Source organism: Uranotaenia lowii, chromosome 3 (assembly GCF_029784155.1).
Source record: "Uranotaenia lowii strain MFRU-FL chromosome 3, ASM2978415v1, whole genome shotgun sequence".
In the NCBI taxonomy this organism is placed as follows: Eukaryota; Metazoa; Arthropoda; class Insecta; order Diptera; family Culicidae; genus Uranotaenia; species Uranotaenia lowii.
This window is the reverse complement of record NC_073693.1, coordinates 250,062,236-250,082,339: the sequence shown is the minus strand read 5'-3', so window position 1 is coordinate 250,082,339 and position 20,104 is coordinate 250,062,236.

The following is a 20,104-nucleotide window of genomic DNA, read 5'->3' as shown; positions in this document are numbered from 1 at the left end:
AGAGCGATCCACCGATCACCATGTTGTTGTTGCCACAAAATTCTACAAACAGCTCTCCGTTTTCGCTCATCTGTCCTAGGCCATGGCGCCCCATGATGCGCTCAAGGTCCTGATTGTCGGAGCCAATCTTTGCGTTGAAGTCGCCCAAATGGATTTGAATGTCACCCTTCGGAATTCTCTCAACCACGCTGTTCAGTTGACTGTAAAACTGCTCTTTCTCCTGCAAGCAAGTATTTTTAGTAAGGGATATTTTTTCGGATTTCCGATTTTAGAATTGAATTGTGAGGAAGTAAGTAAATATAACTGTATAAAATGTTCGGAACATTTTAACTGACATCAAAATGTTTCTATTTATGTATTTAAAAAAATATGATCATAGCATCGCAATGTTATGACGTGTAAAGCAAGGAATGTCGAATTGACACTCTAGGGACTAAAACGGGTAAAAAATCAGGGATGAATGAGGGTAAGCAATTAGTTAAACCTGAATTATGTATGTTGGTTATCCACCATGGGTGCACAAATTCACCGCAGTTTCTTCCTAAGTATGTGCTCACATAGTCTGTTATAGAAGGAAACAGAAGGAATCGAATTCCTATCCACTAGACCACATCGGTGCTAGCAATTAGTTAAATCTGAGTTATGACTACATACGCAAGCCACACACTTGAAAATCACACTTGAAAGCCTCACCTCGGAAGTACCGGTGACGACAAAGACGAATTCTACGCGCAGCTGGAGCGTGAATACGACCGTTGCCCAAAACATGATATCAAGATCGTCATCGGGGATTTAATGCTCAGGTCGGCCAGGAGGAGGAATTCAAACCGACAATTGGAAGGTTCAGTGCACACCAGCTGACCAACGAAAACGGCCTCAGACTTATTGATTTCGCCGCCTCCAAACGAATGGCCGTACGTAGTACCTTTTTCCAGCACCGCCTCCCACACAAGTACACCTGGAGATCACCGTACCAAACTCAATCACAGATCGACCACGTTTTGATCGACAGCCGGCACTTCTCGGACATCATCGACGTCAGATCCTGTCGGGGCGCCAACATCGAGTCGGACCATTATCTGGTGATGGTGAAGATGCGCCCAAAACTCTCCGTAGTGAACAACACGCGAAACCGGCGCCCGCCTCGGTTAAATATCGCGCGACTGAAGCAACCTGAGGTCGCGGCAGACTACGCGCAATCGGTCGAAGCAGCGCTGCCGGCAGAGGGCGAGCTTGACGAAGCCCCTCTCGAGGACTGTTGGGATACCATCAAAACAGCCATCAACAGTGCTGCGGAGAACGTCATTGGTTACATGGAGCGATCTCGACGGAACGACTGGTTCGACGAGGAGTGTAGAAGGGTGATGGACGAAGAGAATGCCGCGCGGGCGGCAGTAGTGCAGAGAGGCACCCGTCGAAATGTGGAAAATCACCGACAGCGGAAGAGGCAGCGAGTCCGACTTTTCCAGGAGAAAAAGCGCCGCCTGGAGGAGGAGGAGCTCGAGGAGCTGGAGCAGCTGCATCGTTCCCAAGAAACACGAAAGTTCTATCAGAAACTCAACGCATCCCGCAAAGGCTTCGTGCCGCACACATGCAGGAGATCAAGACGGTGGGGGAAGGTACATCGCCGACGTAGCCAACGACGAAGACGAGCCAATCCCAACGATGAGTGAAGTTAAGGAAGCCATTCGCCAGCTGAATAGAAACAAGTCGGCTGGGAAGGATGGCATCGCAGCTGAACTCATCAAAATGGGCCCGGACAGGTTGGCCGACTGCCTACACCGGTTGATAATCCGGATCTGGGACATAGAACAGCTACCGGAGGAGTGGAAGGAGGGGGTAATATGCCCCATCTACAAGAAGGGCGACAAATTGGACTGTGAGAACTACCGAGCGATCACTGTCCTCAATGCCGCCTACAAAGTGTTGTCCCGAATCCTACTCCGCCGCCTAACGCCACAAGCAAACCGATTCGTGGGAAATCATCAGGCCGGCTTCATGGAGGGACGGTCTACGACGGACCAGATATTCACATTACGGCAAATCCTCCAAAAATGCCGTGAACACCAAGTCCCTACGCATCATCTATTCATCGACTTCAAAGCCGCATACGACACGATCGACCGTAACGAGCTATGGAAAATCATGGACGAGAACGGCTTTTCCGGGAAGCTGATCAGACTGATCAAGGCGACGATGGATGGAACGCAGTGCTGTGTGCGGATTTCGGGTGAATTGTCGAGTTCATTCGAATCGCGCAGGGGGCTTCGACAAGGTGATGGTCTATCCTGCATGATGTTCAACGTGGCGCTAGAAGTTGTTATTCGACGAGCGGTGGGCGAAATTTTTTTTTCTTTCTGTGCCGGTGTTATAATAACAATAATATATATAAAAAAATGAGTAAAGTTTGCGAAGTGTGTGAAGCTGATTCTTCCGCTGAAGTGCTGTGGTCATGTGTCGGGTGCACCCGGTCATTTCACCCCTCCTGTGTGGGGGTATCGTCCCTGCGTGGCTCACTCCGCATCAAGAAATTTTACAAAAAAACGGTGGATCCATCCTCGTTTTTACTTCCATGCTGTGAGTCATGCCAGTCGCTGGTATCCACAACGTTTGATTTTAATGCGCTTGCTGAGCAACAGAAGCTGCTAACAAAGCAAATAAATGAAAACACCGAGGTGATGCACCGACTTGCGCAGAAAGGTGAAAGACCGAGCGATATCCAGCAAATTTTGGAGAGCATAGAAACTTTGCTTAACGATCTTAAGGAACAGATGGCCTCCATAAATTCATCCTCTTCAAATTTAAAAAAAATACATTAATCAATCGCTGACCATAATTAACAATGACATTTGTCAGCTTAATCAGCGAAGCATCGAATCAGCAGCCATTTGTACGATGCATAACAATCCTTTGCTTGAAATCGACATTATAGGTGAACTAAAAATATTGTCATCGAATGTTGATGAGCTTAAATCGAAGATTGTTCAGGCTTCCACTTTGCCTGATTCACTGCCAAGCTTAGAGTTTGAATGGGATTTAGTAAATGCTGATAATTCAGGATGGCGACTATTAGGAACCACTAAAATTTGGAAAGCTGACTGGAGTGAATATGATGAGCGAAAAAAGCGTCGCTTACTTCAGCAAAAAATGGCAGATGCTGCAAACATAAGAGAAAAACAAAGAAAAAGGAAATACAACTCGAACAGTCATAATAAAAATAACCACAACTACAATAAAAATCGGTACCACAATCCCAACCTCAACTTTAACTGCAATAACAACAATAATAACAACAACAACAACAACAACATTAACAACAACAGCAACAGAAACGACAACAACAACAATTACATTCAAATACCTACTGACCATGAGCTTCTTGCTGCAGCGAAGGTTCAATTCTCCAGACCTCCACCCAGTCATCGACCAATTCACTTTCAAAGGGGTGAAATTCTTAATCCGTACCCAACAAGTACTGCATCAACAGTTTCAACACCTATCGCTCCGCGCCCGTTTAATTTGTCACCGTCTGGAACTTTTTCGGCCCCAGTATGCAGTTCATCTTTTGTCCCAGGGCACGAACCCGTGGCTGTGCAAACGTCATCGACTGCTCCATGTCAGGCTTGTACATGCAGACATTCGTGTTTTGCCAGAAATTGACAGACCCCTTGGAGGACAACAATCATCTTGAAGAATCGACGACTCTCCATCAAGGAGAGGTAACTAACTTTAAAGAGACAATAATTTATTGTCAAAATTTTAATCGAATGCGGAGTGCAAGAAAAATTCATGAAATTTTAAAAAAAGTTAATGGCTGCTCGTATGACATTATTTTAGCTACAGAAACAAATTGGTCTGAAGATATAAAGAGCGAAGAAGTTTTTGGAAGCCGATTCAATGTTTTTCGAAGTGACCGCGGTTTCGAATCAACTGACAAAGAGTCTGGTGGTGGTGTACTTATCGCAGTTGATGGCACTCTTTCCTCAGAACAGCTTCCTAGCAGTAAATGCGCCGAGTATGAAGATGTCTGGGTTAAAATTACGATTCATGAAGAAATACATATTTTTGTATCTGTGTATTTCCCTCCAGATATGGCTAAAAAAGACTCATATGAAAAGTTTTTCCGGACTGCTGAAACCATAATTGAATCATTGAAACCTGAGACTAAAATACATATTTATGGTGATTTTAACCAGAATTCCATTGATTTTATTGAAGATGTTGAAAACTCATCGATATTGCAACCGGTTATAGGTGAGAACGTAACATTACATTTTATTTTTGGTAAAATAAGTGAACTAGGATTTCATCAAATTAATCATGTTCGCAACCAGCAAAACCGCTTTTTAGACCTATTGTTCACCAACTGCACGGAAGATTTTTGTATTGAAGAAGCTGCAGATCCATTATGGAAAAACGAAAAATTTCATACTGCCATAGAGTATTCACTTTTTACTGATCTATATAGACAACGACCTAGTGGTGCCGATTTTGAACTCGTATACGATTTTAAAAACCTGAATTATTCTGATTTTGATATGCGTTTCAATGATATTAATTGGCAAAATCTTTTGAAAGATGAATCAGATATGAATGTAGCTGCTGGTTTATTTAGTAGTAATCTATATACAATTATTGACGAACTCGTGCCTAAGAGAAAGAAAAGAATACTGACAAGCTATAAACATCCAGCATGGTACACACGTGATATAAAACAACTCAAAAATAAAAAGCAAAAAGCACATAAAGCCTATAAGAAAAATAAAAATTCACACAATCTGAACGCATACAAAGAAATTTGCAGAGTACTTGATGTAGAAATATCGCTAGCTTATAACAGTTACAACGCAAGAGTAGAGAGCAATATTAAATCCGATCCTAAAACCTTCTTTAGCTATGCAAATGAAAAAATGAAAACATCTAATTTTCCATCACGTATGCAGTTTGAAGACTTTGATGGATCTGACAGTGAAGAGATTTGTAACCAGTTTGCTCGTTTTTTTCAAAATATTTACAGAAAATCTAATGCTTCTCCAGACTTAAATTATTTTTCATATCTTCCTGAACGAGTAAATGACGTTAGTGTTGAAAATATTACTGTGCAAGAAATTTTAAGTTCCCTCAATAGTCTTGATGACAAAAAAGGTCCAGGTCCTGATCAAATACCTCCACTATTACTTAAAAAATTTGCTACTTCATTTGTTTATCCACTATTTTGGCTTTTCAATTTATCTCTTAAATCAGGAGTCTTTCCGATAGCCTGGAAAAAGTCATTTTTAATCCCAATATTTAAATCTGGTAAACGATCAGATATAAAAAATTATCGAGGCATTGCTATTATCTCATGTATCCCAAAGATGTTTGAGGCGATTGTGAATCAAAAGATGTTCAATCAAGTAAATAATCGCATCTCCAATAACCAACATGGCTTTTTCAAAGGTAGATCAACATCTACCAACCTATTAGAATTTGTGAACTTCTCGCTTGGAGCTATGGACAGATGTAATTTTGTTGAAACTTTATATACAGATTTTAGTAAGGCGTTTGATAGAGTTGACATTTCATTGCTACTTTTTAAACTAAAACGTATAGGATTATCAACTTCACTTTTAAAATGGATCGAGTCATATTTGTCGGATCGAACGCAGGTAGTCCGTTTTAAAGGAAAAATCTCGACAGAAATACAGGTCACTTCTGGTGTTCCACAAGGATCTCACTTGGGCCCCTTGTTATTTATAATTTTTGTAGACGATGTCAATTTAGTATTAAATAGCGTCAAAGTACTCATTTATGCCGACGATATGAAACTGTACATGGAGATACGTAACAGAATGGATTTACAGCATTTTCAGGATGATATTGATATTTTTTACACTTGGTGTGCAAAAAGTCTGCTAGATCTCAATATTAAAAAGTGCAACATTATATCTTACTCTAGAAAACTGAACCTTCATGATTTTAATTTTACTTTAGGGCAGCAGCAGATTGAAAGATGTAACAAAATTAGGGACCTAGGTGTAATACTGGACACCAAACTCACTTTTATTGAACATTTTAACACGATTATTAATAAAGCTTTCAGTATGTTAGGAATTATCAAAAGATTCTGTTATCACTTTAAGGACCCTTATACAATAAAAACACTTTTCATATCGTATGTAAGATCTATACTCGAATATTGTAGTGTAGTTTGGTGCCCGTATCAGCCCACTCATGTTACAAGAATAGAATCGGTTCAAAAACAATTTCTACTGTTTGCACTAAGAAAGCTGGGCTGGAGTTCCACTTTAATTCTTCCATCATATGAAGCACGATGCATGTTAATCAATATTGAAACGCTTGAAAAACGAAGAGACGTTGCTATGATTTCCTTTGTTAACGATATTATCTCCCAACGTGTAAAATCAGAATACTTGTTAGAAAACTTGAACTTTTACACACCCTCACGCATACTAAGAACCAGAAACTTATTTCAAGCTGAGTCTCAACGAACCATGTACGCCAGCAACAAACCTGTAAACCAAATGATGAAAACTTATAATCAATATTGTGTGCATATTGACATAACCATGTCCAGAGCTGCAATAAGAAAAGTGTTAAACAGAAGACATTTACAAAATAGTGGTTAAGACAATTTTTGTATGAGCAAATTGTAAACGTAGTCTACAACTGATTGACGAAATAAATAAATAAATAAATAAATAAATAAAATGCGGGGCACGATTTTCAACAGATCCAGTCAACTTATCTGCTTTGCCGATGACATTGATATAGTCGGCTGATCATCTTCGGCGGTGGAGGAGATCTACCGCAAACTGAAACGCGAAGCAGGAAGGATTGGATTGATGATTAATACGTCCAAGACGAAGTACATGCTGGCCTGCGGATCCGGGACCGACCGAACCCGCTTGTCCAGTAATAACAAGGTCACGATCGACGGCGACGAGCTGGAGATAGTCGAAGACTTTGTCTATCTCGGCTCACTGGTGACCGCAGACAATGACACCAGCCGTGAGATCCGGAGGCGAATTATCAGCGGAAGTCGTGCCTACTATGGACTCCACAAGCAACTGCGGTCGAGAAGACTTAGCCCTCGCACGAAGTGTAACCTGTATACGACGCTTATTAGACCGGTTGTTCTCTACGGGCACGAGACATGGATATTGCTCGAGGAGGACCTGCGTACACTCGGAGTATTCGAGCGACGAGTGTTAAGAACCATCTTTGGCGGCGTACAGGAGAACGGAGTGTGGAGGCGAAGGATGAACAACGAGCTCGCGCGACTCTACGGCGAACCCAGTATCCAGAAGGTGGTGAAGGCTGGCCGGATACGCTGGGCGGGACATGTTGCGAGAATGCCGGATGACTGTCCTGCAAAACAGGTGTTCGCCACGAATCCGGTAGGAACAAGACGAGCAGGGGCGCAACGAGCAAGGTGGTTAGACCAAGTGGAGCGTGATCTGGCGAACGTGGGGTGCCCGAGAAATTGGAGAACGGTTGCCATGGACCGAGTGAATTTTAGGAATTATGTTCGTCAAGTTATGTCGTAAGACGGAATACTATGTAAATAAAAAATAAATAACACTTGAAAATCTGCTATTAAGCGTCATTGAAGTTTAAATGGAGTTTTGACACCATTTGTATAAGTCATGTTCAATATAGGTATCTTTTTTTAAATTATGTGTAGATTTGTGATTTTTTCTTTTTGTAGTGTCAAAAACTTGATGATAATGGAAGATAAATAATTAATATTTGTGTTTGGATGTCAAAAAATATTCAATTCTATTGGTTTTTGTTTGTTACCGAACTTGAATCATGAACTTGTCCCAGACAAATTGAAACATTGAATTAACAGTAATAAATATGCTACCCATTGACCAAAAGCCGAGAGTAAACTACCCTGGCACCCTGGACTCATTTACCTGGCGAAGATCATGTTTCATGTCAGAATTGAAAAGCTCCGTGAATTATAGGCGCAAAATCTCCGCAAATTACGGCGATAAATATTCTTTCGCAGAATTAAATCATAAAACACATATGCTCACTCAGCACTCCAGCTCAGGTAAAGGTAGGTGGAAAAAGCAAAAAAAAGGCAAAAAAAAGATGCGACATTAATTTATGTCACCCGGACCATAAAGCTGCTACTGGATGGACCGGCCATATGTACATGTATAGCTACTCATATCCTCATGAAATCCTGGGAGGGGGTTCATTTTCGGGGCTGCTCGGATTCCGATAATAAAATCCTGTTACATTATCCATGTGTGTGAACCTCTCAAGTATGTAATAAATATGGATGTGAAGGTTAACGAATGGGCCAGTCCAGTCGGCCAGGCTAGCTTGCGCTTTTCCGAGTCCCTCCACCCACACTCGATTCGGGTGGGAATTTTTTTCTCCCTCCGCATCTCCCGCAGAACAACAATAAATGGATGCATGTAATTGCGAAATAAATGAAACTGAGATGGGCCGAGTGGATCCGATGTTAATGGCCTTATTGGGCACAAATTGGAAGCGTTGTTGCGTTGTTGGATGGCTGAAGATGATGCGGCGGCGATAGCTAGCAACAAACTCATTACACGCGGGTAATCCTAACTTAATGATTAAATTTGTGGGGAATGAAATCATAAAAACCCTCGTTCATAGGTTCCTGCAGCCTCCCAAAAAGGTTTTGTAAATTTTAGGAGTTTCCTTCTTCTAAACGTACTGAATTTTTAAGTTTTTCCGAAAAATTGTAAAATAAAACTTATTATATCAATCAAACCGCTCACGTGCATTGTGAGGTTCTTGTTTGCTCACATTATAAGGAGTTGGTGCAACTTTAAATATCAGATTTAAAAACGAACACAAAAACAAACACAGAAGGGAATATACTTTACCTAAATAACACTAAAAGCGTACATCTTTCAAGGATATGATGGCTGAATAGCATCTTATGAATGCTCAAACCACGACAACTCGATCCGTACATATACATGAACTTGTAGAATGCTCTCCACTGTGACTGGACAAATTCGATTTATTAAAAAGTACGGTTTTTACGAGAGATGTGCGAATTAATGGTGCTCGGCCAGTGGCTGAATGCTTAATATTTGAATACTTAACTATTCGGGAAATCGAATATTCTGTAAAATATTTAAGAGAAGAAAAAATGCGGTTTTGTCATATTTTCTCACATACATACCTATGTACATTAAACCGCTGCAAAAATGACTTTTTGCTCCCATATGTTTTTTCGATGCCTTTTGGGTCCCTAAGCATCAGTGTAAAATTTGAGATGATTTGGTAGATTCCTGAGTTAGCGCAACGCGTTTCAATTTTGTATGGAAATTTGGAAGAAGAAATTTTTGCACATTAAATCATCCAGAAAAATCAAATAAGCTTGAAATGAAGTCGGTCTTTAATTTTTGGCTTTGACTATTCTTAAGCTTCATTTTTTGGTTGCATGGCGAGCAGCTAAGAATTTCATGGAAAAAGTTATAACAATTTCAAAATAAAAAATCTACATCCATTGAAACGTATTCAAAAATGGCAGACTTTGCTTGCTAGAGCTGTTAATAATTTCATTAAATGTTATGGCAAAGGTTATATTGATCAATAAATTCTCTGGCAATGCAAAGCAGTTTTTTGAGATTTTTTATTTCCATCCTACTGTTACACAGCTTTCAAACGAGCAGTCAAAAACGATATAATTAAAATAATGAGTTTTGAAAACAAAAATTTTATATAATATTGAATATTTTTTTTTGGGGTACAATTTAGGTTTGTGCTTTGTTTGCAAGAAATTTACTGCAAGAATCAAGGAACATTTTTCATCCACAGTTATATTTTATGGAACTTTCAGAAAATCTCTGGCGATTTTTTAATGGAAAATTTTGTTTTCCCATACAAATTTCCATACAAAATTAAAACTCGTTGCGCTCATTCAGGACTGGATGGATCGCTTAAAAAAAAATATTGCTATTTCTGGCAGCAAAAACAACCAAAAAAAGGTATGGGAGGTGTAAAAATTTAAGAATTTTAAGTTTCCATACAAAGCTTGCATATATTTAGTGGCCTCTTATGTGAAAATGCTCCTCTCATCTAAATATGCAGATGACTTGTGCATTCCATAAGTTATCCTTACGTTAGTGCCCAATTAACAATTTTTACTTTATACCACCTTGCACAACTCTCATAATCCCTTTTTAAATGCTAATGCGCATTCAAATTTTTAACAAAGCCACCTTAAAACTAACATTAGCAGTTGGCCCACGTTTATAAACACCTATTATGCCGGACAAAAGGGATCACGGCCTCAAAAATTTTTAAATTTTGATCGACCATATCTCAGCCATATTATGACATATTGCATTTCTTTTGATCTCTTTCAAAAGATCGTGAGCAAAACCTTCTTTGTGTGCTTTTGACAATATGTTGAGTTTATATGACTTAAAATCAGTTTAAAGTTGGGTCATTTTCCAAAAACATTACTCAAAATTCAAACCCGATCATCTCAGGGTGGGGGGACAACTTCATGCTCATTTAATAGTAAATGTTCTTATCTTAGTAAACGATTTGGAGATAATGATCTATGATATATTTTTATATTCAAGCCTAACAAATTATTGCAAGCTTAACCAATCCGATCAACAATAACTTGTCAGACAACTAAGTTATGGGCAAAACAAATTTGAATGTTTTTCAAACGGTCGGACTATTTGGTGAAAATAATCAAAAAATGATTAAAACTGAAGCTAAAGTTCTATTGAAGTTAGTCTTCAAAAATATTTCAGCTAAATAGCCATAAAGCAAGTTTAACTTATTAGCTTCCAAATCAGTTTATCAGATCCTGCGGGGTGATATCAAACTGTTGGACGATAGCTTAAGTAGCTAATTTATATGTTTTAAACCATTGCAATTTTTTTTTTGCACAAAATGAATCAAATGTGTTTTGAAAAGGGTTTTTTCTTGGGATTTTAACGCCTGGCCGTAATTAATCCCCTATTTTGATAAGTATGAAAAATGGATTCGAATGCGACTCAAATTTTGAAATTTGGTCCCATACAACCGGAGATAATCGGGCTTGAATTTTAAGTGCAGTTTTTGAAAAAATTCCAAAATTTCAGCTAAGTTTAGTTAATATAAACTTAACAAACACTTTTCGTCAGAAACAGTTTTGCTCACTTGAAAGAGATCAAAAGAATTGCAATATTTCATAATATGGCTGAGGTATGGTCTATCCAAATTTTCAGGTTTTCAAGGATTGATCCTAAATTTATAGACGGCAGTGTATAAATCCTATTCATAAGCTTCCATAAAACATGCGTGGTCTATTTGACTAGTTTTCAGAGCTTGCTTAAAATTACGAAATCGACTGTGAAAACGAATTTACTTTTTATCGTTTGAATTCCTGATATTGTATTCGACTAATTAATCTCCCAACCAAATGATGATGTTTGAGGAATGCACCGAAATGTTTTGATATGCTGCCAGTTTCTTATTTTTTTTGTACGTTTTGATTTTCTTTTCGAAATTTATCCATTTTTATCAAACTCTTTGGTTTAAAATCTATTTAATTTTGTTTTTAAGGAATAATTATTTGTGAAAATTAAAAAATACCCTTCTATTTTGTTAGAAAATATAAAAAAAATATTTTTTTGCCTACCCTCTTATTGTTTCTTTTTTTGTAAAAAGTACGTTGGATATGAATAAGTATCTCCTTTTATTTGGCAATTGTGAGGAGTGGACTTGCGTGCAATATTTACTTATTGCATTGTGACATTTGCATTCAGTTACCCCTCGATAATTTGACATATATTTCGGGATTCATCGTTGGTCTCTTTCTCCATCCCTCCCCGTCTTGCTCACGCCATCACAGCTTCGCGGGCCTTCAGTCAAATCGTTAGAGGATTCGAGTTCGAGTGCGTGTTTCACCGGAAAGCTGATAAACGCCCGGTAGGTCTTCAGAGTGTGGGAAATGCGTAGCCGGAGATTTTCCGTAGGGTAACAACTTGGTATTTTACAGCAATGTATCCAGAGATGCTGATTTTTTTTCTTGAAGTCGTTCTGAGAAAGCCACCGTGTGAATGAATTGCCGCCTCTGGTATGTTTATCAACAAAAAGATTGAATTATAGTGAAATCTGTGACGAAACATGTCGGAGTTGTTGTTAATCTCCTTAAATTTGCTAATCCAGCATTGATCAAGATAAAATTCATTTTTAAGTAATATATGGGTCATTCCGTGTCAAGTGTGCACAGCGAGAAAAAAAATCTTATCGAAAATTCGCCAAACTTGGCCGTTAGACTTTCTGAGGCCTACAAAACAAATCCTCAATTTTTGAGAATGATCCGCCCACCTCTCGTTCCAGGACCCTCCCTTCTTTTTTACAAGATTTTGAAAAATTCATCATTTTTAAAATACAACATCTCTGGACTGAAACATCGTAGCAAAATGGCAAAATATGCGTTTTGTAGATTTTATTAAAATCTATCGATTGATGTTATTCATTACTCGAAAAAGTGACGTTTTAAACGTCAAAACACAGCTCTAAAAACAAAACGTTAATTATCTCAAGGAAAGTATATTTTTTTCTTGAATTTTATGATTTCATTGTTTTCTTGAGAAAATTTTACGTAAGAACCAACCAAAATCCCAATATAATATTTCTCGTTTTCGAGATATGAAAGATTTAAGTTGGATTGTCTCACAATTATTTATTCGCAGCTCTCAGTGATTTCACTAAACTGCATAATTCATCCAAGTTTTTAGCCACATCTTCCTTGCTCGAACAGATTTTTTGTTTTCATGATTTGTTTTAATTAAAAAAAATCAATTAACATTTTGAACGAAAGATAAAAAATCGTTTTATTGAATATTATAATTCCAAAAATAACTATATTTTTCTTTATATTTTTTCGTTCCAACACTGCAAGTTATATCATCTTAAAATCTTTTATATTTGAAATTTCGTTAAGCTTGAACATACTTTCACTCCAATTTTTCCAATATCTAAAAAGTTTGCGGCATTAAACGAACGAAATCTTTTTCATGGTGTAACAGGTTTTTCATGTTGAAACGGTAGTTGTATTGAGAAACTGCTCTATCAGAAAAATGAGCATTTTCTCCAATCCATTGAACTTGGTTTTGAGAAATTCTACACTGTAGAAGTAATATGCTCCAAGCAATTTGAGATGATCACGAAGTTTATTGCAACTACTTTTGAATCATCGGAGTACTACATCTCAAATGAGTGTAACGTTGCCTGGTTGTTGTTGTAGTTATTTATCCATTGAACATCGCTCATGAAGTTCTTTTCCAATTGAACACGTTGCTTTTGCTCAGAAAACTCAAGACTGTTCCCGACTATTTAGAAGCTTAGCAATGTAAGTCACTTAAACAAATCCGTACTAATTAAGCTACAGGAAGCAACTGGATATTTCAACCGCAATCTTCGATTCGAGAAGTTGTATTCAAAACTACTCTAGCAAGTTGCAGCAAGCGAGTGCATAGCAAGCAAATGCGGCCAAAATTCGTTCACAATGGTCAGTGAATCACTTAAAAAATTCGCTATTGTTTAGTGCTCCACTCGGTATCAACAAAAAAAAATCTGCTGTGCTTAAGTTGTATAAATGAAGACGATATACAATGAAGAAATGCTGTTGTTATAAATATCAGTATCGCCATAATTTATTTAGGGATGAATAACACGAGAGTCTTATCCCAGAAAAAAAAAAACAAATAAAGTCATAATTTATGAAAGTTTAATAATCAACATATGTACGAGCAGATTCTCGAGATTTAAACATTATCTGTGAATTATTGATTTAAGATTATAATCGCAAATATAATTGATAACATTATTTTTTAATGACATTCCTCACATTGATTCATCCGCACCATCCGCTGAGTAAGCACTAACTTAATGATTGAATACAGAGTTATAATGTTTGAAATTGTTACCCAACAGCAAAACGAATTCAAACACAAAAGTATTATTTTAATTTTTAAGCATCTTTTTTTTACAAATGTTTGTTGCTTATTAAAATTAACCGTCTCAACATGATAAACCTGTTACACCACGAAGAAGATTTCGTTCGTTTCATGCCGCAATCTCTTCAGATATTGGAAAAATTGGAGTGAAAGTATGTTCAAGCTTACCGAAATTTCAAATATAAAATGTATGCAAAATTAAAAGACAATTTTAAGATGATTTAAATTGCAGTGTTGGAACGAAAAAATATAGAGAAAAATATAGTTATTTTTGGAATTATAATATTTCATAAAACGATTTTTTTTCTTTCGTTCAAAATCATGAACAGATTTTTTGTTTTCATGATTTGTTTAATCATGAAAACAAAAAATCTGTTCAAGCAAGGAAGATGTGGCTAAAAATTTGGATGAATTATGCAGTTTAGTGAAATCACTGAGTACTGCGAATAAATAATTGTGAGACAATCCAACTTAAATCTTTCATATCTCGAAAATGAGAAATATTATATTGGGATTTTGGTTGGTTCTTACGTAAAATTTTCTCAAGAAAACAATGAAATCATAAAATTCAAGAAAAAAATATACTTTCCTTGAGATAATTAACGTTTTGTTTTTAGAGCTGTGTTTTGACGTTTAAAACGTCACTTTTTCGAGTAATGAATAACATCAATCGATAGATTTTAATAAAATCTACAAAACGCATATTTTGCCATTTTACTACGATGTTTCAGTCCAGAGATGTTGTATTTTAAAAATGATGAATTTTTCAAAATCTTGTAAAAAAGAAGGGAGGGTCCTGGAACGAGAGGTGGGCGGATCATTCTCAAAAATTGAGGATTTGTTTTGTAGGCCTCAGGAAGTCTTTCGGCCAAGTTTGGCGAATTTTCGATAAGATTTTTTTTCTCGCTGTGCACACTTGACATGGAATGACCCATATATGTTTATCTTATAAAATAATTTAACAATGATTTAGATTTAGATGTACATTTAGATTAAGATCTGTTTCGTACATGAAAAGTGGATTTTTGAGAGGGTTTCCCAGCGAACAAATAGATACTCTTTCAAAAAACGCATTGTTGTTGATGATATTCAATTGGGTTTACAAAATTTGAGTCAAAAGTAGAAAGTGTTATGCAGCACACATTTTATGCTCAACTCTTGCCTAAGCGATGCTTGCACCTTAACACGTTCGTCGCCACGGCACCCATATTCGGGTGACGGGTGTATTTCCTGGGGGGCCCCGTCACATCAAAAAGCGTGTGACGCTCTCTTACTTGAGTTTACCGCTCAGCTTCGCCACACGTTTCAAATATGGGAGTTCTCCCTCTTTGCTTTCTCTCTCTGAAATTTTTTTGGGCCCGGCTAGTAAAACTACCAAAATGAGCGTGGCGACGAACGTGTTAAGCATCTCAGGATTCCTTCCTCACGCATCCGGGCCAGGAAACTCAGGGGTTTTTTTTTCTAAACCGGGAGAAGTCAAACATTTGATAGCTATTTTTCTTCTTCTTAACAAATACATGGTCAAAACTTTTAAGCATCCTGGAAAATGGAAGACTTGCTTCCTTCATTTTTCTTTTCAACGTTATCTATATCTGTTACATATTGAATGCATTGCAGATACAACTACGTCTAGGCCAACCATGTGATGAAAACCGCAGAAGGTACAGCAACAAGGGGAGAATTGAATCTTGGAGTTCCAAACGCTTCATATTTTTTTGTTTCGATTATAGTCGTTTCACCACCTTTGTGGCATTCGCGACTTTATATCAACGCTGCAGTTGGCGGACAGTTATTGGAAAAATTAACCGGTACAACTATGTTCGATGTTTATTCTTGGGCTCGAACTCGTGGACATCGGCTCAGGAGGCAACTGACTTTCCAACTAGAGTGTCCATTTCCCGGCCATTTTAGCATTCCCGGGAATCGGGAAATCTGATGATCCTATTCCCGGGAATTCCCGGGATCCCGGGAAAAAATGAAAATGCATATTTCAACATGAAGATCTTAACCCTCTACTGCGTACGAATCCTTATCAATATAGTATTTTAAAATTTTAAGTGATACCTAGTATTGCAAAACATTTCAAACTTTTTTAATGCCTCAAAAATTCAATAAGCAAATCGAATACCCAAAAACAAAATACTTCAACCGACAAATTGGTTAAATTCTAGCTTAAAAAATTTGAAATAATTTAGAAGATTTCTCACTATCGAAAAAAGTCAGTTAGCTGGACTTCAGGTATATCATCAAATATCGTAAATTTTCAGCTAACTTTCGATTTGTTTAACAGTATGCCATTTCTTTGCTGATGATTTTGCTACTGAAACTGAAACGGAAGTTCTAAATGATGAGTGTTGCAAAACTAACATTCAGATTCTTTCCGTAGCTTTTCATTATTGGAATTAGTTGGTTTTGAAGATTTTTTTGTCGTTTTTTACTTTAACTTTAAGTTTTAGATTGGAAAAATTTTTTTTTTATAAAATTCAACGTATTAACCGGACTTAATAAAAAATATTTCTAAGACATAATTTTCCTGTATGTTTGGATAACGTGTCGCTTAAGCCCACCCCCATTCTGAAGCCATAAAGGTAAAACTATTTTCCCTACACAATCTGATTCATTTTTCCAAATTTTGTTCGTGAAAATTTTTAGTTATTTTGCACATTTTATTGGCTTCGGGAATTCCCGGGATTTATTAAGCGTTTCTCGGGATTCGGGAATTCCCGAAATTTTCTAATTCCCGGGAATTCCCGACAGGGAAATCCCGGGTATGACACTCTATTTCCAACTGAGGTATATCACAAGCCCAAAAAAAAAATCTCTTCATATGAATTTTCTATACTAGTATGATTATATAATAGATTGATCATATGATCGTTAATGTTAATAATAAGTAATGGATTAATCTCACCAAAAGCTGCCAAAGCTTGACGCAGATACAAACATGTTTTATATTTGATGCCATCCTAAACTCTTTTCAAACTATGATGGCATTTCCTGTGGACTTCAGCAAATTTAGTTGACTATAGGTTCTAAGTGGCAGGCCCGTGTGAAGGACTTTTCAAAATTCAAAATTCAGTATCCAGATTTTCAAAGTTTTGAATCATTCCTCTCTGACTTGCCTCATCAATAATTTATTTAAAATCATGTTCCTTATCCTGAACTAGACATTTGCCTTAAAACGAATACTAAGAAGTCGAGTTTACAAATTAAACTTCAATTTTGCCGAAAACACAGAAAACGAATGCGATTAATTTAAAAATAGAAAGTGTCGGGCATAAGAATCATAGGAATATAATTAAAAAAAATACCCAGATTTAAATAGAATCTATATCCAAATTCAAAAATAAATTTCATACCTGGTAAAAATTAATCATGATTTAAAATTATTCAGCAAAACGATAATAGTTAGTCTTAATCAACATTTCGTTTTTTCATTTTCAATTCAAGACTTGATCAAAAAATGACCCTGTATTATTTTGAACTTTGAGAAATATTTATTCACGATTTGAATTGTATAATCATGATTAAGGAAAAAATCCATTTTCAACTTGTGAGAATTTATTCAAACCATATACCTACTTGATGATTAAATTTAATTTGATACAAAGAAAAATATCTTTGTTATTTCAAAAGTTCCAGTGATCAAAATCAGATATAAAATAATTTTTTTTAAATCCAAATTCTTCCAGTTATCAGGCTGAAAATGTTTCTTTTTTGAAGTACACAACAATAACTTCATATATTTATAAAACAACATGTTCAATTCATCATTGACAACTTCTTCTGTCAAAGTAAAGGTTGGGACATGGGGGATTTCTGGAATAATTAATAAGAAACTGATGAACATTAAAATAATGAATTTCGAAATATTTTGTTTTTCAATTCATGGAAGGTTTTTTGAAAATCTAAAATACGAATCAAAATATGCTGATTAATTTCGATAAAAAAATTGAAATGTTTTTTTTCTTGATTTTTGATGAATAGGTTTTGACAAAATTTGCTCGGATATTGCCCGGATTTTGGACGACAATTTTAAAATAAAATGCCCAGATTTTGTCAGGTTTTAATATAAAAGTGGTATAGTATATAATAAATAGTATGTATAAATGTATAATTGATTCGAAGCCTTTTTTTTATGTTTTGAAGTTAAAATAAAAAACAGAAATTTCGTAAATGATTTTTAGTTATTTTCAAAAGTGATTTCAAAAACCAAATTTGTTAGACAAAACCCTAATTGCATATTTGGATTAAAGGCACCCAAATTAATCAAAACAAGCTTTTAATTTTTTTTGCACCTAGGAAAAATGTGAAATTTGAGGATGACTTTTACCCTTTTTTAGAATGAAAGTGATGTGTTATAAAGTCATCTGTACTAGGTTTCTGTTTTTATTTTACTAAATCTGTTGACTATCGTGAGTGTTCAACACCTGTCACATGGTTACCAACCTGTGATATTTAGAATTTGTTTTCTTTGAACGAGTTTTGATGTTCAAATGGTTGGTTTCAAATTTTAGTTACACTTCTTAGTAAACACCCGTTCCAAACACGAGTTAAGGTTTTTGTGTGTCAAGATTTGAGTTTCAATACAAAAGGACAACTGAATTGCAAATCGAAATCTAAAATTGATTAGATTAGTGAACGTCATATACAGTCGTAAAATGAAATGTCTTAGGCCTAGAGAGTGATTTAAGGCAAAATTCCGCCGGAGGCGAGTTAATTTTCTGACATGTTTGTTAACACTTATTTTTAAACACCTTTTGGGATCAAGTGATTTTCCGGTAAAGGGAGGGAGGTTAAACCCCTAAAACCCCTCCCCCCCGTTCGCATGGCCTTGCTAAGTGGTGATACTAACATAATTTTTCTACTGACTCCATTAAATCTTGAAACACAATTTCATTAACAAAATACCTTTTCTAGTCAATATTGATGTTATGAAATCGCTTTGGTGCTTCTTTGTACCTGAAAATAATCACATTTTCGTAGGTGATGGAAAGAATTAAAGAAACATAAGCTATCAAAGAACGAAAGAACATAAGCCGTAAATATCATGATTTTTTCGAAAAAGATACAACGGCTCACCGTTGTATCTTTTTCGAAAAAATCAGGATATTCACGGCTTATGTTCTTTCGTTCTTTGATAGCTTATGTTTCTTTAATTCTATTCATCACCTACGAAAATGTGACCTTTTCTAGGTTTTCAGCTAGAGGTTTTTCCTAATTTTTAATGAAACCGAAATTTTTTCCAAAGGCACTTGTTTAATTCCAACTCGTAGCTTCCACATGAACCATTTTTTTAGCGAACTTTTAACATTTGACCTGTATTTGGTTGTTAATTTTCGTTATTTTTCTTTCAAATTCGAAAAAAAGCGCCTGTTGACGTTTTCCTTCAGAACATTTGATTGTAATTTTGGGTAAGCCTAACATTCGTCCTAGAAAAAATAGCCTTAGAATATATTTTGCAAAAGGTCATGAGTAGAGACGAGAGAACGATAAAATGAACTTTTCTGAAAATTGGAAAAAAAATCTCCCTACAAACAAAATGATTATGTTATTATGGAACTTATTTGAGAACATTTTTTCCCTGAAATCTGCATCTCTGCAAAAGAAAATGATTTCCTGTTTGAGGAAGCAACAAGTTCTGGTGGCCTAGGACTGTTCCCCCAAAAATTAGTCATCGACGTTTGGGTGTAGGGGAGAAGCGGGCTATATGCGCCTATTAAGCAGAATACTGATTTAATCAGATATCACGTCGAATATGTGTACAAAAACTATATACACGTATGCAGGCATCTGTTTTCTATACAATGGAGTAATTTTTATGTTAAAATTTTCTTCTGTTTCTAAGAAAACGATTTTATTGTAAGTGTTGTCTAAAATGCCGAACCTCAAACCGTGCGGGCTAAATGCGCCTATTTATGTTTTGAACAAAATTCCTGTTTTTTGGGAAGTATTTCCGTATAATTTCATTGAAACTGCTAGAAAGTAATAATTTCCGTACGACAAAGCTGAAGTTTTATAAAAATCTATGTATAGGGTAAATGTACCCGACCTTGGCACCTAAGGCATGGTTTACCCTTTTTTTCGACATTCCTACCTTCCTGTTGAGTGCACCATATAACAACCTTTGAAGA